Here is an 8,589-nt window from a genome sequence, read left to right on the forward strand (position 1 = left end):
TACATGCATTTCTAGAATTGTTTTTTTTACAGGATTTATATGTTTTTTTTTTGTTTTTTTTTTTCCTTCAAATTTACTTAGGCTTAAGGTCATTTGTGCTCTCTTGAAGGGAATTGATATTTGGCCTAATGTGAGATTTTACAGGAAATTAATTTTATTATGATAGCGAAAGTATAAATTCACTAAACGGTCCATTGCTCACTTATCACTGTCAAGTTTCAGTTCCAATTTAAGAGATGACCCATAACTCTTTAACGGGAGGGGGATCTTTGTTGGCACATCTTAAAATATGAATGTAGAAATAAGGAAATACATCATCATTTGGCTTACGTCACATCAGAACGAATGCTACCATATTTGGCTTTATGCTTAACGCCCTTTGAATTAGATGATTAGATGCCTACTAAATTTCTTTCAGAACAAGAATAAGCACGGTTAAAGTTTCTTTTACTCTTTCCAAAAAGCCATTAATGTGTATGACAATGTCAATAAATCATATGAGTGTAAATTTACCACCAAATACTGGTGTACTGTTCGGTAAACATAGTTTTCACAAATTTTCAGACAAACTGCCAACAGCCAAAATAAAGAAGCCACTTGGGGATACATGCCTACTATTAACCAATTAATCATCCTGATCATTGCAAAAGAAAAAAAAAACATCTGCATTGAAATTAGAAAATTAACAAGCTTTTTCATGGCCACATATGACAGTTTGATTAATGACGGTCACCGGAGACTATAGTATTACACTGCAGACTTAGCAATAAGATCGAGTCAACACCTGCTTCCTGCTTGTACAATTAACGTTCTAAAGATTTTACACACAGCTCCTAGAATTTGTTGTATTTTATTGACAATATGTGTGAAGTAACTTTAATATAAATACTATTTGTAATGTTAAACGTGGTAAGATTTTTTTACTCAAATTACAGTATACTGCAATAGCACAAAAAAACCGCGATATACTGAAAAATGTAATTGCATTAAATTATGAATTATTATAAATAACTTATGTATTATGATACAAAATAATATTTGTAAATAGCGTGACAATATTTGTAATCAAAAAACAAAATATTGAAAAGTGCAAAAATTCGTACAAATTTATTGTATTAAATTATGATGCAAACCAATACAAAGGAATAAATATTTTTGTTAAACAGTGACAATATTTTTTCTCAAAATACAAAATACTGAAAAGGTCAAAAAATATTATAAATAACATACATTTTATTGTAATAAATTACAACCCAGGACAACATGGATGAATTAACAATAATATAAATACGTTTGTTAAATAGTACGAATATTTCCGACTCAAAATACAACATTTTGAAAAGTGCAAAAATATAAATGTTACAAATAAATATAAAAAATGGTTGGGAAAAATTCAAATGAGAACATACTGCAAAATCTGGTAATAAACTTTCATAAATTAATAAATGCAGTTAACAACTAGCTGTAAATGAAATGCACTAATTCTTGGTTGTCAAGCATGCTGTGATTTGGGTCGTTTGCATTTTTTTTTTTTTACATTTTTATGCATTTAGCAGACGCTTTTATCCAAAGCGACTTACATTGCATTCAAGTTACAGTTTTTACATTTTATCAGCTCTTGCTTTCCTTGGGAATCGAACCCATGACTTTGGCGTTATGCTCTAGGTACAGGAAAGCCTCTTGGCATAATATTGGAGTTTTTACCAGCTCAGCCAGAAAGTCTACAGAGTTCTCAAGTACAGTGCGGCCCCACTGTTTTCTCTTAAATGTCTCTTGAAATGGGAAGTCAGGCTTTGGTATGTTTGTGCATTTATGTATATGCTCTGCAACACAGTGCTTGGTATCTTTTAACAGATAATTTGTAGTATTATTTATTTCTTTAAGAATGAGATTATTGTAATCATGTATCTCACTTTGGTGTTGAAGTATCAACTGAAGAGCCTTCTGCATGAAGTCAGCTCCACACGGAGCTTTCTGTATTTTCTCTTCACAGGACAAATTCTTCAAGTAAAGTTCTGAGATTGGTTTCGGCAATGGTTTAATCTGCTTTCCGTTTTCTGAAACCTGAAGAGAACGAGAGCGAGAGATGGTTCACACATTAAAATGAAAGCCTTTGAATGATCATTTACAAGCTGTTTCCTGTTAAATCATAGTAATGATCATGTAATGATCAAGAAACAATTATGAACTCTAGAGAGAATATATTTCTGACAGCTAACTGTAGCAATACATTGCCACAATTTTGTTCAATACACTATACTGATACTTTAAACGAAACCAAAATAGAGTAAATTTTAAATTTGGCAGATGCTTTTATCTATTCAAGGTGCACATGTTCTACTGTTTGAGCTACAGGCTGTGATTATTATTATTATTTTTTATTATTACTCCCCAAGACGTATTAACCAGAACAGAAATATTCATGATTCTGCTTCGATGAAAAGGCAGCTTTTGTTAGCCACATGCTTGCACTCTGTCCTGACAACATAAATACTGTATTTTATTAAACAATATGTATTAGAAATATTTATTAAACATGAAAGCTCAAATGTGTGCTTATATTTGATGTGCTCTTTCTGTGTGCGTTGATCAGCTCATATGGTTCTCTTATTCTAAAAGCATAAATAACATCTTTCTAAATTTAGATTTTTGGGTGATACATGATGCATATTGGTGTTTATCATCATGTAGATGGAATGTGAAAGCACTATATTAAAAGCACGCTTATAAAAATAAATGTCTAATCACTTAAATATTTTATTCACTAATCACCTAAAATTGTAAGTCCATACCATAATTCTAATAGTCATAATACACTGTAAAAAAACAAACAATGTTTTAATTTGTAAATAAAGACTGCTGGAGTAAAAAAAATATGATTTCTGCCCTTCAAAATTTCACTTTCACAATTTTAAACTTACACCAATAATACCAAACAGTCAAATCTAAAACAGTAACACCGTAAAGCATGAAAAATGAAAGTCACTGCATTAGATAACTAAATATGAAACCATGTGGCAAACTCTGCATTCATACATCCAGTATATATATATATATATATAAAAAAATCACATTGAGACCAGTTGGTAAAAAAAGTGTCACTGAACAGATTTTGAGCATCATTTGTTGGTTTAGATATTATATGTGAAGCAGTGACAGTCACACACTGTTAATTGTGGCCAGCTACTTGAAACAATTTTCACTTTTTTCATGTAAATTTCACAAAGCAAAAGGCAAGTAATGCATTTCATAAAACATGAAATGTTAAAGTAGAAAGCCTGAAATAGTATTTTCTTGTAAAAGATCTTTAAACTCATTTTATACAGCTAATAACCAATTCAAAATATGTTTACAGTGTCTCTCGGTGCATTTTGATCTCATCCCAAATACAGAAACAGATTGATACTTACGAATTTGTTCAATAGATCTTCCATTTTGGCCTTTGTGCGATCGAGGAGGTTTATAAAATTACAATTTTTTTTCGGTCTGCATGCCATCGCTTGGATCATCATTAAAATCAGAAGTCCTGAAAAGAAAAGTACATTGGTTAATGTCACGCATAAAATGCCATGTACAGCAAACACAGACAAAAAACTACAAAAAAATGACAGATTTAACTTACCTGTTTTTAGCTCCATGGTGAAAATTCACAGTATTTTGATTTACTCTTGTGTGCTAGAGCAACTCTTCAGAGTATGATACGTTTTTATGCTCAAATCTGTCAACTTTCCATCTTTTATATGCCTGTGACTGCTTAGTCACAAGAAAGGAAATGTGTCTAAGGATGTTATCTCACACAAACACTTTCAATTAAACTCTACGTAAAAAAATGCTTAATCTTCTTTGTGGATGGTTTTGGGCTGATAAGCATGAGAGGTCATGCTTGCATGTTTCCCTGAGATCGATTGAACATGTGATGCATGCATAGACTCTTGCAATGGGCTATAAGTATATCTGAAGTGCTCAGGATGCCTGTCCTCATAATCACCGCTTATGACAATGTATTGCATGGAATGTGATTAAAATCTGTGAAATCCCTGATTTTACTTTTAGTTACTTTAAGTGTTATGTTGCCTTGAAAGTGAGTGTACTGTAATGTGGTGAAAAATTTAGTTTTATAGGGTTCTCTGTTACAAACACGTAATGCATTAGGACACGTTAAAATACATATGCAGACATAAAGTCACTATTCACATGCTTTCTGTTGAATTTTTGTAACTGCATTTGTCATAACCTAGATGTGATGTCACATGGGAATTAGTTCCTGGAAATATAGTGGGAGATACAGTATGTATTTGATTCCTCATAAGTCATTTTCCATTCAAAGTTACATGTTGGAGATTTCCATCCATGCTGCTCAGAAGAGACTTAGTACAGTAGGATATACGTGGGAGATGTTTTGCTTTCTAAGTATTGTGGCCTAGTGGTTAAACTACTAGTAGCCTTAAGTTTATAGCTTCACACACTGCGTATGTTACCGTATGTTACATTGAATCGTCTGTTTTGTAATGTCTAATGTCTCGACTACTAGGCTAACACTAGGAAGCTTATGCAATCTATCTGCATGTGCTATTCCCTCGCCAACTCTCAGTGAAACCAAGCACACAGTTCTTGTCGCAAATGGTTTGTTTTCTTGGAAAATATCTTCTGGGTCAGTCATTTTTAGCACTGATCTTCAGAACTCTTGGAATATGTAAACTTAACAGTTGCATTGGATGACAAAAAAGCCTTTTCAGTTCCTCTTTTACTAGACTATAATTTCAAACGTAATCATTTGTGTACTTATATAAAGGAAAAATGCTCATTAAGGCTGCATTGAAAACAGCAAAACTGTGAAATATTATTAAAAATATTTAAAAGAACTGCTCAGCATCATTATCCTTCAGAAATCATTCAAATATGCTGTGTGTTGCTCAATTAGGGTCTAGCCTATTATTAATAACAGCTTAGTTCTTAATATTATCACTGTTAAAACCCATTTCTGCTTGTTTTCCATATAAAAAGTGTCGGCATCGCATCGTGTTTCGAGCGCTTCGAAAAAGTGAATCATTTCACGACGTTTAGATGGGTTATTGAACTATTTTACAAAGTAGCCTACTTTGTGTTCAATACACGAGGCTGCACAGCGGCAAAAATGCATAAAAAAAAAAAAAAAAAGTATTGTGCCTACTTTACAGGACTTGCAATCAGGTGTAGAGCGGTAATGCCGTAATTACTCACCCTCGGATTGTTCCAACCCCTTATGACTTCATCTTTGGAATGAAATCCGAGACTTTTCTGTCTTTCCATGCCCAACTACCACTTTCAGAGCCCAGAAAAGTAATAAAGATATCATTGAAGTAGCCCATGTGACTCCAGTGGTTCAACCTTACATTTACAATGGGAATGAATTTTGTGCACAAAAGAAATAAATAAACAATGACTTTATTCAACAATTTCTTCACTTCCACATCAATATCTGATGCGCAGCCATGTGAGCACCTCCACAAGTGTTGAACAGTCGGTATGCACTGTACTTCTGTCCCTCGCAGCCTTGTTTTCATTTCTGTCAAAAATTCAATATGGCACTATAAGGTACTTGCTACACAACCTACTAAACTAATAAATTGCAAATGATCAATTATTGCAAAACTGCAACTGTAACAAGGGATAAAAACATTCAATTCCACAAATGTATTTGACCCACGTCAGATTCCTCAATCTATTTGAAACTGCACGTCATGATTTTGCGAGGGAAAATCAATAACACTGTGAGGAAATGCAAATGCATGCTTTACAAACTTTTTGACCACTTCCCTTTTTCTGTTTTCCATAAGAACTTGGAAAGTAATCGAGGTAACGTCGCACACAGATCTTCAGTGTGATATCCATTCTTATCTGAGCATTAATTCATCATTAAACATAACATCAAAGTAAGTGGCTTTTGAAAATGATATCAGACCTTTCTCAAGAACTAACTTCTCTTTATGAGACATTTGTGAAATGACTGCAAATAACAACTCAAGGTGACCCCCCTACCTTATTTTTTTTCTTTTGACCATAGATGGCACAAAGTCTCACCTCAGCAGTTTTTAATATTGTCATTTCATCTGAATATCATTTAGTTTAAGGTTAATTTATCTAATTTTGAGTCTCTGGAAAGTAGTGATCTATGACATTGTATTATGTTATATATATATATGTTTGTCTATTTGTTAATTAGGGATTTGTGAACACTATTATTATTTTAGATTTGTGGAGTAAAAATTATAGTTTCTATTTGGACATAAAATGTTAAAATTAGACCTAAGACAGGCCCCAACAATTGGCAAAGAATGCCCCAAATAGTGATGATGTGACAGAGGACAGAAGCATTCTGAAGTGTACAGGGATATACTTTCTGCCCAGATTCAGTCAAATGCAGCAAAGTTGATTGGACGGTGCTTCATAGTACAAAATGGACAATAGCAAAAGCAACCTAGGAGTTTTTGAAGGTAAAAAAAGTGGAATATTCTGCAATGGCCAAGTAAAACTCCTGATCTCAACCCGATTAAGCATGCATTTCACTTGCAGAAGACAAAACTAAAAGCAGAAAGACCCACAAACAACTGAAGTCAGCTGCAGTAAAGGCCTGGCAAAGCATCACAAAGGAAGAAACCCAGTCTCTGGTGATGTTCCAGACTTAAGGCAGTCATTGCCTGCAATGGATTCTCAACAAAATATTAAAAAGGAACATTTTATTTATGATTATATTTGTCAAATTACACTTGACCCCCTGAAAAAGGGGGGACTGTGTATAAAAATGATTGTAATTCCTGAGCATTTTATGTTATATTTTTGTGCAACCCCTTGATTTAAAGCTTAAAGTCTGCACTTCACTTTCATCTTGATTGCTTCATTTTAACGCTGTTCTGGTGGCATACACAGCTATAGTCTTCTAAATATGTTAACTGACGGACTGGAGCTGTGTGGATTATTTTGATGTTTTTATCAAATGTTGGGACTTTCATTCTGACAGCACTCATTCACTGCAGAGGATCCATTGGTGAGCAAGTCATGTAATGCTAAATTTCTCCAAATCTGTTTTGATGAAGAAACAAACTCAACTACATCTTAGATGGCCTGGTGTTGATTTCAGTCTTTCTGACAGTACAGCACATATTAATGGTACAGTTACTTTTGCCACAGATACTGTATGTTATCAAAAATTACAAGGCAGATTTGCAAGAAGTTCTACAAGAAAAATGTAAAAAGAGCTATAATACCCCTAATATTGCTATTACTGGGCTTTGACTGGGTGGAAAGTGGGTTGTTGTCGTTCCTCCACTGCTAGTGCAGGAAACATTTTGAGTAATCTAATTTAACCTGTTCCTTACTGCATTAGGAACGCTTTTGAGTCAGTTCTCCCTTGTGTGGTAACAGGTCATTCACTAACACATATCTGAATCTTCAATCTGTATGATGGCAACTCAGTTGCATCATCACAGCACAGCGTCATTCTCCTCTTTGATGAAATTGGCAGGGCTAATCACGGCACAGGAAAGTGTGCCCACATTGTATTCATTCAGTTTTTTTTTTCTTTTCATGTCGTCATATCCTGCCCACAACTGCTTCATGCTCAGACTAGACAACCTTTCTATGCAAGTCTGTCAGCGGTCAGACGGAGATGTATGGCTTTGTGTCACGTACAAAGTGTGATGAAAATTGGCAGATAAAGTAGTTAGTTGGAGATGGGTACTTTTCAGTGACCTGTATAAAAATTTTGCATCATAAACATTTCCTGCACATTGCCTATGTGCACCTTTATCTTATCTTATGCATATATCTATATATAACTAAAAATGTTTTATTTTCTATGTGCAGAATGAGAACTGTATTTATTGAACTGTCTTCATTTGAAACATTTTATTTTATATCTATCCACTTAATGATAAAGGTGCACATAGGCAATGTATATATATATATATATATTTTTTTATTTTTTTTTGGCATGTTCACTGTTTTTCCAAACAGCTGATAAAATCATGACTATCTACAAGTAATCCACACGACTCCAGTCCAATTAACGTCTTGCAATGAATTATGTAAAATTACATATAAAAGCCAAGGACAGTAAACTATTTATTATATATTGAATAATAAGAGAAAACAATTAAAATATAAAGTTTGTATAAAGCATGTTTATTATGATATTGTGATAATTGAAAGGTAGTGCTTTTTACATGAACATATGATGTATAATCAATTTTGATGATTATTATTTTGTTGTGCAGCTACCTATAAGATGCCTTCTGAGAGATATAGCCTAATATAATCATCTAACATCACAGGCTGCTTAAAGAAATAATGTGTGCTGATTTTAATCACGATCTGACTCAATTTATTAATATTGGCTATGGAATCTGAAATGATGGGAGTTGGAAAAGAATGATTTTAATATGTCATATTTTTCATTATCAGGGTGTAAACTCATGTCAGTGGCTCCCACTCTTTTACAGCTTTTCTCTTACAGGAAAGTAGACCAAAAATATTTATGACTTAAGCACTACACAATTTATTTTCCATTATTGTTGTATGGAATGAAGAAAATGTCCCTTCTAGTAATACCAC

Source organism: Barbus barbus, assembly GCF_936440315.1.
Source record: "Barbus barbus genome assembly, chromosome: 6".
Lineage (NCBI taxonomy): Eukaryota > Metazoa > Chordata > Actinopteri > Cypriniformes > Cyprinidae > Barbus > Barbus barbus.